A 14,608-nucleotide genomic window follows, 5' to 3' on the forward strand; every position below is an offset into this window, starting at 1 on the left:
CCAGCATTCTTTAGAGTGCAACTGGCCGTTCATTCCATACCCCCAATAAAGCCGTTAGTGCTTGCAATAGAGAATAGTGAACTTGTTGTTAACCTGTCAATGCTACACCTGACCTGATACTGACACCCCTAGAACAAACACACACGCACACACACACACAGATACACACAGACACAGAGGAGCAAAAGCATGTGTTATAAAAAGGTAAAAGTGTTTAAACATTAATAAAGATGGGTGGGGGCATCAAGATTGTACCGTCAACCAACGAGGATCGGCATTCAGAGAAGAAAAGGGGTGAACAGGAGGAGGGGAGGTGGGGGAAGTGAAAGCGCAAAGGAGCGAAGTAAGGCAGAGCTCATTCAGTGGGATTGTTGAGCACAGAGCTCCACGGATTACTGTGATAGAAATCTGTCTGTTTGGTTTCTGGTGCTGCTCGCGCTCATGCCCTGGACGCACTGAAGGCTTGCATTTCAGCAGTCGAACATCTCTGAAGCGGATGCACGAGACTCGGAGAAGGGAGAAGAAGAGAGACTGAAACTTATTTTCCAATAACTCTGAGATTGAATACAAAGGTGAGAGGCAATTATTATCATGTATGCACATTACAAGTATACAGGACATACGCTTTTGGCAAAAGAGGGCAGGATAATAAGAATAGAAATAAGAATAATTCTTGCAGTAGGGCCTAATACTACATGATAAATTATAATCATGATGATCAGCACACGGTAATTAATTATATAGGCTACCTAATTATTCTAATTCTAATTGTTATCATTATTACAATTATTGTCACTATCATCATTATTATTATCCATGCTTCTTTACACCAACTTAAAGTAAAGCCACAATGTGGTTAGCTATCAAAAGGTCAAAATGTTCATATACTGCAATTATAAGAGCGTGGTCAGGATCAAAGTGTTGGAGCTCGCACCTCCTGAAAACAATAGGCTGCACTTCAGATTACCGGCGTGGGCAAAACAGGTGCATGTGGACACCATTTTAGGCAGCACAACAATCTGCACCCCCTCTAGACTCCAAAAAACACTTCACAATTGCTACATTGTCTACATATTGTTTTATATCATCAATTATTGACCTGCAACTAGTAAAAGGAACAGTAGGGTAACAAAGCCACCCCCCCACCCGTAATTGTCACAAAAACCACATTATGTCACAAAACTAAATGTGAACACTTTCCCTACAGCCACTGCTCTTGCACAACTAAAAATGTTATCTGTCTCAACATTTTTTAAGTCACTAACAAAACAATTCTAAGGAAAAAGTTATATGTATAATCTAATTAAATTAGATCTATAAATGTTTTATATATATATTCAGTATATACCATTAGCGGAGCCTAAAGATAAAGAACCCACTTGTTTAGCGATAAACATTGAATTACATTTTTAATAAAGCGGTACAATTTAAGGTGAGTGCAAGTCAACGGTACTTAAATTAGCATTGTCCAAATCATTACTCCGGAACTTGGGAAACACACCCCTTTTCCAAAAACAACATTAGAACAAAAACTTTAGCCACTTATTTCCCTTCATAGTTTGTTTGCCTATGCATGACCATCATCCACATACCACATTTTTACCAAACTTTGCTTGTGTCAGTAACTGGACATTGGTTTTAGGTGGAGCTGGTTACCCCAAGTTACCCTAAGGGTGAGATTCAAGGTGTACTTCTATCATAAAACACTTATCTAGTCTACTACTGAGGAGGCAATGTTTACAAACAGACAATGTGTGGTAATTACGTACCGATATATCTTGCATCTGGGTTTCTAATACCGGATCTGGGTTTCTAATACCGTTAATATAATTTCTCTATCAAACGGCTCCGGGCCTGTGTGACAAAGCGCACATCTTTCGCGAGCTGCATCGTATCTGCTTTGCCGCAAGGCATTCCCACACGCGTGACTCTATGTATCCTGCCAGGTCTTCTCAACTCAAGCCAGAGAGGACTACGATGAAGAGAGATCATTGTTGTTTTAGTGTTTTAGGTGTTAGCTCTTCTATCGTTCATTCAGTATCTTATCAATAGTTTACAACACAGCCATATCCGTTGCGTAAATCGTAAAAAGAAACGTGTTCGGTAACATATTTATCTTGTGGTGTCGTGTTATCAAAAGTGGTTTGTTGTGAGCGATGAAGCCATTTTTCTAGTCCCTGGTCTGTTGTTACTGTAGACAGGTGCGTGCTCATCAAACCATCATTTGAGTTAAATGTTCACTGTTTTCACTATTGTCAACTTCCTATAGGAGAGTTTAAAATATTTGTTTTGGGGATATTCTCCTGATATGTAAATTCACGGTTTGTATTTAACTGATAGTCTACTTTCGATAAGGACCCTTATCAGTACTTACCATACTTAATCAAGCAAAAATATATATCAACTACACTACATGATCAAAAGTATATGGACACCTGCTCATCGAACATCTCATTCCAAAATCATGAGCATTAATATGGAGTTGGTTCCCCCTTTGCTGCTATAACATCCTCCACTCTTCTGGGAAGGCTTTCCACTAGATGTTGGAACATTGCTGAGGGGACTTGCTCCCATTTAGCCACAAGAGTATTAGTGAGGTGGAACACTGATGTTGGGCGATTAGGACTGGCTCACGGTCGCCGTTCCAATTCAGACCAAAGGTGTTTGATGGGGAGGAGGTCAGGGCTCTGTGCAGGCCAGTCAAGTTCTTCCACACCGATCTCCACAAACCATTTCTGTATGGATCTTGCTTTGGGCATAGGGGCAGTCTCATGCTGAAACAGGAAAGGGTCTTTCCCAAACTTTTGCCACAAAGTTGGAAGCACAGAATCGTCTAGAATGTCATTGTATAATGTAGCTTTCCACCACTCCAGCCGATGCTTGGCATTGCGCACAGTGATCTTAGGCTTGTGTGCAGCCTTTTGTGCAAGTTGCCAAATGTATACATTTTGTGAAGTTGGAAGTCGTATATATTCACCACCCCTTCCTTGAACCAATTACTTCACACCCCATACCCCCCTACCCCCACTTCCCATCGATTACGGACGCACGCACACACACACACAATATCGTCACCATGGAAACATACTCTCTTGGCACTTGATTGCATTCACATTATTTTCACAGCCTGTCATTTGAACAAAACCAGAGGACATGTTTCCAGATGTAACGTCAATCGCTGCTTGATTGGTGGTGGTGATCGTCAAAACCGGCAGAGGGGGAGTGTCTGTCAGGACTACAGGGGCTTTGATAAGAAGACTATTCATGAATATTTCATCCTCCAGTGGGAGTCAGTCTGTAAGGACTGTGGGTGGCTGGAGATGTATGTGATAAATGCCCTCAGGCCAGGATCTGGTGAAATGTGGCCTTGTGTAATTGGAAGGAGAATATGGAGTGGTAAAGTGGAAAGTGTCCATGCAACTAATATGTTCTGTCCTGAGCCCGGAGGCTGCTCTCCTATACTACAGCACTCGCTGGCTGCCTTACATGAATGAATACACAGCAGACATTCGGGGAGAGCTTAATGTACTGTATGCTCAAGTGCACAATGTGCCATTTCATGTGTGTATCTGGACAGGGATTGGTTTGTCAACAGCCATTTACAATAATCTACATGAATGTGTTTCTGTGAGAATGACTAAAGAAGAGACTCACATTATTTTCATAATGGGAAATAGATTTGATGGAATTCCAAATCCATGTCTTATATCCTTGTTGTTTAGTATTGTCTATATTGGTGACTCCAGTGCAGTAGAACAGCTTGACCAACATCGACCCCAAGCCAGGTTGCTACTGTCACGCACAGACACACATACACACACACACACACACACACACTAGACACAAAGTTAAACCCTGGAGGGGTGCTGATCTACATATGGCTAAAGCCATATTTATCAGAATCTATTATCTGAAACATCTGTGAAGACATGTTAGTTTAATTATGGTACATGTCACTCAAGGTACACGGTCTGTGTATATACCGTATGTGTGTGTACAGTATGTGTGTGTGTAGAGATGTGCTAACCAAGGCAGATTGTGAATATTGGCCGGACTAGGGAGTAGCTGCTCATAATAAACAAAACATACATTCTTATATGCTTTGTTTGCCCTAATTGATAGATACACTATATATACAAAAGTATGTGGACAGTTGCTGACAGGTGTATAAAATCGAGCACACCGCCATTCAATCTCTATAGATAAACATTATCAGTGGAATGGCCTTACTGAAGAGCTCAGTGACTTTCAACGTGACACCGTCATAGGATGCCACCTTTCCAACAAGTTAGTTTGTCTGCCCTGCTAGAGCTGCCCCGGTCAATTGTAAGTTCCGCTATTGTGAAGTGGAAACGTGTAGAAGCAACAACGGATCAGCCGCAAAGTGGTAGGCCACACAAGTTTACTGAACAGGACCGCTGAGTGCTGAAGGATGTAGCACGTAAAAATCCTCTGTTCCAAACGGCTACGGCTCCCTCAGCAATGTGCCAACATCTTGTGGAAAGGCTTCCCAGAAGAGTGGAGGATGTTATGGCAGCAAAGGGGGGACCAACTCCATATAAATGCCCATAATGAGATGTTCGACGAGCAGATGTCCACATACTTTTGGTCATGTAGTGCATCTAATGTACAGATGTAGAATCTTAATTTGAGCCAGTCTTCTACAACAGGAAATGTGAATTATTATATTAACATTTTTGTAAGGATTTATACATTTTTCATAAGGGAAAATCAAGTCTGACATTTCAAAGTGGAAATTAAAAACTTCTGAAGCTTTTTTAAACCTCAAATACACTAAAAGTGTAAATGTCCTGCATTGCAAGAAAGTTCTCATGCAACAGGGTGACTAAATGAGGATCCTACATCTGTGTAAAAAGAACATACATATCTAATATAGAAGGCATCCAATGACTATTTGCAAAGCTTTTCCACCCTAAATGAAAAAGTGTGTCTTCCCATGTGATGGTGTGGATGTAGGGGTGGAGGAATTCCATTGCAATATTACTGGCTGATAGACTGGGAAAGGGCCAGATGGTGGATTGGAGTTAACCAATAAACATGAAACAAGTCAAATAATTGAAACTGCCTTCACGCTGGTGCAGATGTTGTACTAGAAAGACGAGTAAACATTTACATCAATAATAGGTTATCCACATGGGGTAGACCACAAAGAGTATTTCATATATTATTATAACAGCCAGGCTTGATTGCATGGCAAAAATTACTCACATGTGTTTGTGTGTGCATGAATGCCTGTGCGGGCTTGAGAGTGAGAAATGTTCATTGTTCTGAAATATGATTTGTTCTGACACCTTGCTCTATATTGTCATCCAGATGCTTTACAGTGTAACACAATCCTCACTGGAGAATGGAGTTCAGCTAGAATGGAGGGAAGTGAAACACTTTTCATTTGAGAGCGAGAAAGAGAGTGAGAGAGAGGCCGGGAGAGAGGGAACAGAGAGTGATCTATCAGGTATTTTCTTTGGAGGAGAGAAATGGGTAGAGGGGTAATAGTAGTGATAATGGTGGTGGGTAGATAGACAGTGGGGCACTGTGTGCTGCTGAGAGGATGAGAGACTGAGCCTATGAGGGGGTCACAGGGCATTGCCAGCCTCCTGGACGTCAGGCATCTGTTACTTGTCACCAGGCAGCCAGGCTAGGGGTAGTCAACCTCTATCTGCTGCTTCTCTGAGACCCAGCCAGCACTGGAGGAGACTGCTACTGAGAAAGAGAGGGAGATGAGAGAGAGAGAGAGAGAGAGAGAGAGAGAGAGAGAGAGAGAGAGAGAAAAAGAGATAGAGGGTGTAGGGGGCAGGGAAGAATAAAAAAAAGAGACAGTTAAATATGCAGAATAGGGTCAGAGGAGCGAAGGACGGAAAGCGAAGATGAGAGTGTGCATGTATGTGTGTGTGTGTGTGTGTGTGTGTGCGCGCGCGCGCGCGCGAGTGTGTGTGCATGCGTGTGTGTCTTTGTGTGGCTCCATTCATAGGTTTTCACTGTGGGCTCGCTGCCATTCTGTAGCATCTAGCATTTGAGTAATCCCCCTGGGAACATACAGAAGCTGCCAAAGTACCATCCAGATCCTTCTCAAGCTGTTTACCACCCTCTTCTCTCTGTCTCTCCCTCTACTATCCCCTGTCTAGCTCTCTGTTTCTTCCACCCCTCTCCCCTGTCTATCTTGCTGTCTCTTCCTCTACTATCCCCTGTCTAGCTCTCTGTTTCTTCCACCCCTCTCCCCTGTCTATCTTGCTATCTCTGCCTCTACTTTCCCCTGCCTATTTCTCTGTTTCTTCCAATCCTCTCCCCTGCAATACTCTCTGTCTCTCCCTTTTCTAGCCCCTGTCTACCGGTCTGTCTTTTCCGCTACTCTCACTTGTTTCTTATCTCCTGTCTTTTTGCTTCATCATCCCATCTATTTATGCCCCTCTCGCTCCCTCTCTTCTCATCTCCTTCCCTGTCTTTCTCACTCTTTCACCTGGTCCTTCAATTTCATCAATCCATTGCTTTTCCCCTTTTCTCTCTCCCTTTTACTCTCTCTTCCTTTTCCCCTCACTACCACTTTCCTTATCCTTATCTCTAGAACTCTATGCTACTACAGATATAGGATCTTAATTTGGACCACCCTGTTGCAAGATACATTTCCAATGCAGGAAATGTAAAACGTGTAGTGTATTTGAGATTTTAAAAGGCTTCTGAAGTTTGAAATTTCAGACTTGATTTTCCCTTTACAAAAAATGTATCACCCCCTACACAAATGTACATTAATTATAATCCACATAATAATTCACATTTCCTGTTGCTGCAGGAATATTTTCCTTCAGAAGCAAACTGGCTCAAATTAAGATCCTATATCTGTATTCCTATCTGCTTCATATGACTCTCCCTTTTCTAAAGGATACTTCCTCTTTTCACCACTGTAGTCCTCCCTGTAACTCCAGTGTTTCAGTCGTCAGTGAGCTGAGAGAGAACGAGAGCCTATTCCCATGGGTTGGACAAACAAAAGCCTCCTTCCTTGCTCCCTTCCTTTCTGTTTGACTGCACCAGAACAGACACACGGGCATTCACCAGCCTGCCTACCCGCCTGCCTGCATGTCCATAAATCTCCGCGGGTCATAGCGAAAACATTTTTCTCTAATTTAGAATAACTTTTGGGTCCCTGCAGATAGTCTGTGTTGTGTAGTTAGTTGCAGTTGCAAGGGGAAATAATATAGTCCTGAGTGGGTTTTCATGGCTGTTTGCTGTTTGCTTTTCCGAGCCTTCTCTAGGCAGTTGGATGGTGCCTTGAATAATCACTTTCCTGAGGCTTGCTTTCAAGTGTTTGCTAGATTATCATAAACTGTTCTTCTAGGAAAGATGAATGGCATTACAGCTCACAACTCTAAATATATTCTGATAACGTGATCTATCGCATTAACAAGCTATTTGGGTTTTATCTTCCCTGGTTTGGTGCTCAGGAGAGGGTCGAAGTACACAGGTGGACAGCTGTCACATGTTGTATTTCCTTTATTTCGACAGAAATATACACACGTTTTCCTTGGGTATGTACACCGAGTGTAGAAAACATTAAGGACACCTTCCTAATATTGAGTTGCACCCCCACCTTCCCGTCCTCAGAACAGCCTCAATTTGTCGAGGCATGGACTCCACAAGGTGTCGAAAGCATTCCACAGCGATGCTGACCCATGTTGACTCCAATGCTTACTACGGTTGTGTCAAGTTGGCTGGATGTCCTTTGGGTGGTGGACCATGATTGATACACACTGGAAACTGTTGAGTGTGAAAAACTCGGCAGCGTTGCAGACACAAACTGGATGCGTTTGAAACCTACTACCATACCCGTTCAAAGGCACGTATATATTTTGTCTTGCCCATTCACCCTCTGAATGGCACACTAACACAATCCATGCAATTGCATCAAGGCTTAAAAATCCTTCTTTAACCTGTCTCCTCCCCTTCATCTACACTGATTGAAGTGGATTTAACAAGTGGCATCAATAAGGGATCATAGCTTTCACCTGGATTCACCTGGTCAGTCTATGTCATGGAAAGAGCAGGTGTCCTTAATGTTTTATACACTCAGTGTATTTTACGGTAGTCTGCCTTAGCTGAGCATGATAGTAATGTTTAGTTAAATTGAAAGGCTGCCCAACATGCTTCCCTATTTACAGTTTGTAGGAGAGCTGATAACGGCCAACGCCAAACTAAGAGTTCAATGTCAGTCTGTCATGTCCTGTAGAAAAACGGAGATAGCTAGCTAAATGAATCTGTTTATGGAGATCCAACTAACTCTTTCGGATCAAACTGTACAAGATGGACAAAATTGATACATTTTCCTCACATAGATTGTTTGCGTCAGACCCAACTTTGTAGTGTACCTGTGTATTGGTCAATATTTCTGTATTAGTGGAATCTGACTGCACTCTAAATGGTTTCAAGATTTCAAGTGCGCTTCTTTTGAAAGGCATCCTGTCGTGTGACTTAGATAACCATCATCTCAAGGACGGAAGTCCAAGATTTGTGTTTGTATGGAGGGGTGGCGGGGGTGTGCTGGGGGCTAGTGCAGGCCAGGGAAGTGTTATGGTGGTCAGCATTCCCACCACTTTCTCATGCGCTCTCTCCAAACCCTAAACCACCCACAATCCCCTTGGCACCCGCTCCAGCGGAATTCAGGTCAGCGGGGGGGAGGGGTCACGAAAGGGCCCTCGGAGGGTTGATGAAGTGGTGGTGCTGGAATGGGGTAATGGAGGGGAGGGGCACACTTTTTGTTCCCTCTCTTGGCACCAATGCCCATGCCACTGAGAACAATCCCCCATTGTGGGGCAACAAAAGAATAATCATAATTAAAGCACAATTAAGGAATCATTAGAACAAATGGAAGACCTCATCCAAACAATTGTCCCAATATGCACCACGTCAGACTCCGAGCAGCCATCAGATGTACACAGCATTGAGAGTGTACATTGTTTTTGGCACTCATACTCTTTTACACATCAGCATACTCCTAAATATACACAGTCACACACTCACAAACCAAGCATGTCAGCATTTCTGTTGGTGAGTACCAGATGTTGTTGGGAATTACAGAAGATTGGTTGGAGTTTAATGTCATAAATCCAAAGCCAAGTATCTGTCTAAAAACGGATACTTTTCAACATTTACATGTTTGCATGAGGCCTCCTGGTGATGTTCAGTAGAGTGAGTGGATTTCATTGTAGACCGTAGGAACCCAGTCCCACTTGGCCATCCTCTCTCCAGTGATACCACTCCACTCCTTCGCAGGGAACAATGGCAGTGTCTCCACAGCCACTTGGGAGCTGTAGAAAAATTATCTGCCAAACAATATCGCTGAGACTTCTCTCCACCACTGTGGTCCAAGTCGGTAGCAAACGGATAGTGAAAATGCACACCCTTCTCCTCCTCCATCACCCCCCCTCTCCATATCTCCCCTTATTTCTCTTCCTTTCCTCCCTTTTCTCTCCCCCCAAATCCTCAATTTAGAGCCTTAATGGGCCTGTGAGGCAGGTTTGTGTGCTGCCCAGGGGGATCGGTGGGCATTAATGTCCCTCTTGACTATGTAAATAGCCCGGGCTGTGGGAGTGCAGAGCTGAGCTGCCTCTGCTTAATCGCAGAGAGCTCCATCACTTTCAGACACTCCGGGAGCCAAAAGGGGGACATGCATGAGAACTTCAGCACCAAGGACAATGGCCTCACTCTGAAGAGTAACCTCAACGACCTGCACCCACTTCCCTCTCCTTCCGGAGGACCCCCCTTTCCCTCTTTTTACCCATACCCCTCTCCCCTCGCACCTCGCTCCCCAAACCCCTAATACTCCCCTATCCCTCAGCCTTCCTCTCCTGCCCCTCCTCCCCTCCCCGCCCCCCATCCCTCAGCCTATCCCCAAGCCGAGCCGATGGAGCATACAGCCATGTTTTGTTTACCTCACCGCTTGTCCAGTGGAACACACAGCAGTCCCCTTCATCGCCTGTTTGTCAGCCCCCCTTTCAGAACTAAAAGAGGAGAGAGAATGAAAAAAAGATGAAAAAATAAAAAAACAGAGGAAACAATTAAAAACCTCTTGTGAACCCTGCAATATAGCGGTTTCCCAGCCCTGGGGCCTGTGAACTAACTTGGAGGCCTCTAAAGTGGCCCATTATTCCAGCAAGGGTGGCGTGTTCCAAGAGCACCAGGCCTCAATGGCTGACCAACACAGATGGGGTTTTGTTCCTGGCTTCTTGGCTCACCACACCATGCACTGGTTAATTAGGACCTGCATTCATTTATCTATCTATCCATCTATCTGTGTATCTCTCCATCTTTCCACCTTCAGTAGGCCTCGTTACTCCCTCTCTGTCCAAATCGTGCACATTTCACTTGTCATTATTAGATGGATTATTAGACACATTTGGAATTGACAAGTGTATCATTGTGTGCTGCTGTGAGCCCATAGTGTCTACTGTACATCAGAGAAGGGAGCGGCAATGGGAGCAGTTAAATGTGTTGTCTCCCTTCTCCCAACAACTGTTGAGTTGTGCGGGGCCCTCCAAGACAAGTATTAGCCTTCTGTGATGTATATTCTCCTTTGTTTATGTGTTCCACAGGAGGTGAGGACTGTTGGCTTATGCTGATACAACAGCAGTTAGTCCTTGATGAGAGAAATGCACAGTTTTCTACGGTATAGGCTATTGGCCTTCTTATGATAGTTGGATGGTTTGAGTGTAGATGGGGTGTGAATGGTTCTCTCATAATAGCCTATAATGTGCAGATGTAAAGGTTATCTTCCTGATCTGTCTGTTATAAGCTCTGAGAGTTGACATGGCAGCTGTAAAAATAGATGCTATCCATGTCATTTTATTGATTGATTGATTGACTGACTGATTTCTTACCAATCCTTTCAATAGCATGTATGGAGTGTAGTAGCAACCACCAGGCAACCACATACTTGACATGTCTCTCGCAGTTAAGGACCTTTCAAAACTTGTGTGGGTCTGCTGTAGCCTAGGTTTTGTGGCTTCTGTAATTAGTGGGAAGCAAATAATGTTGACGTCCGCCGATATTAATCTATTGTAATCATATCATATTTTGCACCAACACCCCTCCCTGGGCTTGGGCCTTTACTAATATATCTGTCTGTGTTAAAAACACCGAGCTAACACAGTGAGATAAGTGTAGTTGTGTCGAACGCACAAGCAGGCCCGTAATGATGGTGAATGAAGAGACAAGACCACCTTGTTGGCGGGAAATCACTAGGGTCTTTGTGATTTAGATGTCATAGATGTTATGTTAGAAATCAACTGCACACTGTTTTGGTGCAGAACAACTCAAACTTTCCATAGAAGGTTGCAGTCTTTAACTCACTGAGAGTCTGACAGTTGAGAGAACAGCGCAGGGAATCACACAAAAGGGGATTCTTAGGCCGGGGTATTTGGGGGAATTTTAGTTTTGTGGCTCAGACCTCGGCTCAAGGGTATAACACACCCTTAGAGGATTCCCTGGGCGTGTATTTGGGGATTATATGTGTGAGTATCAGACACTTGATGGGAGAAATACATGTAGGTAAATGTAAGTAATTATGATGGACTCCCACTGGTAGTAGGCTAGTTGACATAAATGAGACGGAAGAAGCTGTCCACCCCCAGTCCTCCCTCTCTCTCTCTCTCTCTCTCTCTCTCTCTCTCTCTCTCTCTCTCTCTCTCTCTCTCTCTCTCTCTCTCTCTCTCTCTCTCTCTCTCTCTCTCTCTCTCTCTCTCTCTCTCTCTCTCTCTCTCTCTCTCTCTCTCTCTCTCTCTCTCTCTCTCTCTCTCTCTCTTAACAGCATTCCATAACTGCGTGAGGCTGTAGAAATACCTACACAGTTTGACAAAACATGGTGCGAATCATGACGTGGAAAAACAATGAGCCGGGGACCAGCCCCCAAGGGCATTTCACATGTGCAGCAGGCGGCAATAGGCTACCCAGTCTCCATCACAACAACACATTCAATATGCCAGTAGACTGTAGATGATATGCCTATTCCTATACAGTGAGTCTTCGGGCCTAGTGCCTACTGTACGCTATAAAATCCTGTATGGTGTTTGCCATCATTGTTTTTCATGTAAAACTCCTCTGTTTTCACTGAAGGTTTTGTGCAGCCAGAGTCGGATGAGGTTCTGAAAGAACAGCAGGCGGTCGTCCCGCTCAACGTGGTTCTGAAAGGACAGCAAACTTGGCATGCCAAAGTATGCACTGAGAAAAAGTAGTCATAAAGCACAGGCTTTCAAATGCAAAGCAAATCGTGCTTACCTGCAAGCCCTAGGGTCCTATTTCAAAAGACATTTGGTATATAAATTGCTGTTGAGTTTTGTACTGTATGTCCCCAACGTTCGTTTGAATTGAGTGGAAGTCACAGTGCTAGGCTAGTCATTAGGAAAACACTTAGGTCTGGTCCAGCTAGACTTTTCCCCATCAATGCAATAGGTTTATTAGTATGCTCTGCACTTGTTTGCTCAGAATCCAGTCCAGTGTTCCAGTTTTTTGGCAACAGGATCTTGGCTAAGAAAATGTATTTCTTACCCAGGGCTATTCGTTCAGAAACATCAGCACAAGCAAGGCAATGTTCAGCAGCATAACTAGTGCTTATTACAGTGATGCAGATAAAATACATTGTATAAAGAGATGTATAGATTAGAGAATGAGAAAGGAAGGAAGAAAGAGAGGAGATGAGTCTTCTGAGCAAAATCTTGCTACTCCACTGACAACTCTGGCACACTCTCCTGCATCCCTGATACCAGCCCTCCTCTCCCTCCCTCCCTCCTCTCCCTCCTCTCCCTCCCTCCCTCCTCTCCCTCCCTCCCTCCCTCCCTCCCTCCCTCCCTCCCTCCCTCCCTCCCTCCTCTCCCTCCTCTCCCTCCCTCCCTCCCTCCTCTCCTTCCTCTCCGTCCCTCCCTCATCTCCCTCCTCTCCCTCCCTCCTCTCCCTCCCTCCCTCCTCTCCCTCCCTCCCTCCCTCCCTCCCTCCCTCCCTCCCTCCCTCCCTCCCTCCCTCCCTCCCTCCCTCCCTCCCTCCCTCCCTCCCTCATCTCCCTCCTCTCCCTCCTCTCCCTCCCTCCTCTCCCTCCCTCCCCACGGTGCTAGCTGGTATTGATCTGCATCCTGGTTTAAATGTATTATCCAACACAGACACAGTGTCACAATTAGAGAGACAAAATACAAAATGAATACTTCATGCCCTCACTGTCAACATCTATTAGCCTGGTTCTATTAGAGTTTACACGTGTTTACCAATGAGTATGAAACAGTATGAATGTTCAGTGCACTCTTTCCACATAGTGTTGTACAACTACTGTGGTACTGGCTGTTTAGTGAGCATTACATTGTTGTTTCTAGTCGATAGATGACATATAGTGCTTCTGTAGGTATGTATCTCTAGAGTAACGGTAAGCAGTATGATATAAGTTGTGTCTTGAGGAATCTATAATAGAGTCTTTGGATACAGAGCAGCTGGTAGATGACAGAGACTGTCTGCACTAATGAAGCACATCCCGTATAAGGTTTGTATAGACATCGCGTGTATAGTGGATGTCTCTGGATGTCTCTGGGCTATTGTCAAGCCTGTATATGAACCACAGGAGGCTGCTGATGGGAGGACGGCTCATAATAATGGGTGGAACGGAGCGAATGGAATGGCATCAAACGCATGGAAATCATGTGTTTGATGTACTTAAAACCATTCCACTTATACCCTCCAGCCATTATTACGAGCCATCCTCCCCAATTAAGGTGCCACCAACCTTCTGTGATATGAACAGTTCAGCATGGAGCTGGATGTATTGACTGTGCGCTAGGTGTTAGCATATACGGCTGCCAGTATATGGTGTAATGTGCCTGTCTGTGTGTGCCTGCACTTACGTGTGTCTGTATGTCAGTGTGGAGGAATGCTGTCTGTCTGGGGTGGTGTGAAGACAAGAAAGGAGAGTCACACTCTTAGAAACAAAGGTAATATATAGAACCTTAAAGGGTTCTTCAGCTGTCCCCATAGGAAAACCCTTTGAAGAACCCATTTGGTTGCAGGTAAAACCCTTTTGGTTCCAGGTAGAACCCTTTCTACAGAGGGTTTTACATGGAACCCAACATAGTTTTATCTGGAACCAAAAAGGGTTCATCAAAGGGTTCTCCTGTGGGGACAGCTAAAGAACCCTTTTAGGTTATATATAGCACCTTGTTTTCTAAGAGTGTACTCTCCTTTCAGCCGAAAAACCCTTTTGGAATGCTTTTTTCTAAGAGTGTAGAACGATACTGTGGGGTGAGGAGAGTAGAGTAGAGGAGAGCTATGCTGGGCCTGAAGGGTTGTCCTCAGACTGGAGTGTTTAATTAGTAAAAGCACATCCATCCTCCCTAGTCCTCTTATTGGCTGTGTGTGTGTGTGTGTGTGTGTGTGTGTGTGTGTGTGTGTGTGTGTGTGTGTGTGTGTGTGTGTGTGTGTGTGTGTGTGTGTGTGTGTGTGTGTGTGTGTGTGTGTGTGTGTGTGTGTGTGTGTGTGTGTGTGTGTGTGTGTGTGTGTGTGTGTGTGTGTATGCATGTGTATCTGCACACATTATGTACATTTGAGAGTGTGGCCCTAGTGATGTAAGAAA

At 44.4% G+C, this 14,608-nt stretch overlaps 1 protein-coding gene across 3 annotated transcripts in view; it reads left to right on the forward strand.

The window, feature by feature from the left end:
• The first annotated feature begins 357 nt into the window (after positions 1 to 357).
• Positions 358 to 14,608, forward strand: part of LOC139540108 (excitatory amino acid transporter 2-like) — a 40,984-nt gene continuing 26,733 nt past the window's right edge. For all 3 annotated transcript variants that reach the window (XM_071343682.1, XM_071343684.1, XM_071343683.1), the window contains exon 1: positions 358 to 572. The gene's annotated coding sequence lies outside the window, so the exon portion shown is untranslated. The remainder of the gene's footprint in view (positions 573 to 14,608) is intronic.

Source organism: Salvelinus alpinus, chromosome 15, assembly GCF_045679555.1.
Source record: "Salvelinus alpinus chromosome 15, SLU_Salpinus.1, whole genome shotgun sequence".
Taxonomy (NCBI): domain Eukaryota; kingdom Metazoa; phylum Chordata; class Actinopteri; order Salmoniformes; family Salmonidae; genus Salvelinus; species Salvelinus alpinus.